Source organism: Nematolebias whitei, chromosome 13, assembly GCF_014905685.2.
Source record: "Nematolebias whitei isolate Nwh7 chromosome 13, NemWhi1, whole genome shotgun sequence".
NCBI lineage: Eukaryota > Metazoa > Chordata > Actinopteri > Cyprinodontiformes > Rivulidae > Nematolebias > Nematolebias whitei.
In genome coordinates this window covers 33650800-33652786 of record NC_056510.1, presented here as the reverse complement: position 1 = coordinate 33652786, position 1987 = coordinate 33650800, and the positions used below count along the sequence as shown (strand labels likewise).

The window sequence follows — 1987 nt, the reverse complement described above, 5'->3', positions numbered from 1 at the left end:
TGTGGATAAATACATCAAGTCCACACGAGAAGATGTAAAAAATGGCAAGTTGGCTTTCTTGGACTGTGAGGTCTCAGTTTCTGATAGAAGACATTTGCAAACTGAGGTGTACAACAAACCCACCCACACAGACCAGTATTTGCAGTTTGCCTCCCATCACCTTTTGGAGCACAAGTTAGGAGTCATCAGGACTCTGTATCACAGAGCAGACAGCGTCCCCATTAACTCAGGAGCCAGGCAGAAGGAGAAATCCCACACAAGACAGGTTCTAGAGCAATGTGGATATCCTAACTGGGCCTTCCTGAAAGCAGAGAAGAAACCCAAACAGGACTCCAGTCAGCCATCAGGTGAAAAGGAGGAACCCAGACCCAGACCAGTGGCCATTCCGTATGTTGCGGGAGTATCAAAGAAACTGAGACATTTATTTTCTAAACACAACATCCCAGTGGGTTTTAAACCCCAAAATACATTACGGAAAAGGCTGGTTCATCCCAAAGATCCAGTTCCCCGGCACAAACAGAGTAATATTGTGTATGCTGTTCAGTGTCAGGAGGGCTGTGATCAGTCTTACATCGGGGAAACTAAACAGCCACTGGCCAAAAGGATGGCCCAGCACAGAAGAGCAACAGGATCAGGCCAGGACTCTGTGGTCTACACTCATCTCCAGGCCAGCGGTCACTCGTTCATGGATGAAGATGTTCACATCCTGGATAGAGAGGAACATTGGTTTGAGAGAAGAGTAAAGGAGGCAATCTTTGTGAAAAGAAATCATCCATCATTAAACAGGGGTGGAGGCCTCCGTGTTCAACTGTCCCCCTCTTACAATGCTGTTATTGCTAGTATCACTCAACCCCCTGTGAATAGCAAACAGTCATCGGAGTGCTAATGATCCATCGTTAGGCTGATGGTCCATCTTGATCATGTGAGCAGCTGGTTTTGGTTGTCAGCAGCAAACTGGTTGATCCACTCTGAGAAGGTGCTATTTATAAGACTGAGCTGAAAACAGCACCTTAGACTGAAGAAGTCTTTCGGATGAAAGACGAAACGTTTCTACATTTTTTTGTTGTTGTTGTTGTTTTGCTTTGTTTTGTTTTTTGAATGTCCAGAGGACCAGACTTAACTTTTTTAGATTTTTCTACCTGGATTATTGAGCATGCATCAGGATATTGGGACTCACTGTGTTCGTTTCTGCCTCTGCCTTCAAAAGTTGTCAGAAAACTTTCCTTAAAGGCACTTGTAAATGTTTTATTATTTAGTGATGTTATTTTGTTTTTCTGATTATGTCATTTATTTGATTAAGTTTTGTATTATTGTTTGTTTTTAATACTTCTTTCACTTGCTTTTTATTGTTTATGTTTTTGTTTTGTATTGCTGTCCCCTTTCTTTTACCCTTTCAAGAACCTTCTGGCACTTGCCAGGCTGACATTGTAAATAAGAAACTGTTCTTAATGTCTTGCCTGGTAAAATAAAGGCTAAATAAAAAATAAAATATAAATAAACAATGAAAGTAAATGTGTGTGTTATGTTAGCAGTAAATGGAAGATAAATCAGGCTCCCCGCACTTTTTCTTTCCTTCTATGTACAGGATTACCTGGAACTCTGGTCACCATTGTGACAGCCAGCCTAATTGGCAAATGTAGGTTTCAACCAAATCCTCAAGACACACACACACACACACACACACATACTCAGCAGCTAGCTTAGCAGCGTTGAGCTAATCTCTAAGAACATTAAGCTTTATGAGGTCTGAGCACATAAATTGCTTAATCTTTTTCTCTCTCTCTCTCCCTCCCTCTCTCTCTCACACACACACATTCTCTCTCTCTCTCTCTCTCTCTCTCTCTCTCTCTCTCTCTCTCTCTCTCGCTCTCTCTCTCTCTCTCGCTCTCTCTCTCTCTCTCTCTCTCACACACACACACACACACACACACACACAGACACACAGACACACACACACACACACACACACACACCACACACACCGCCC

The 1987-nt window shown here is 42.6% G+C and overlaps 1 protein-coding gene across 1 annotated transcript in view; it reads right to left on the bottom strand.

Annotated features, from left to right (window-relative positions):
• cerkl (ceramide kinase-like) overlaps positions 1 to 1987 on the bottom strand; it is a 388098-nt gene that overhangs the window by 214912 nt on the left and 171199 nt on the right. The window lies entirely within an intron of this gene.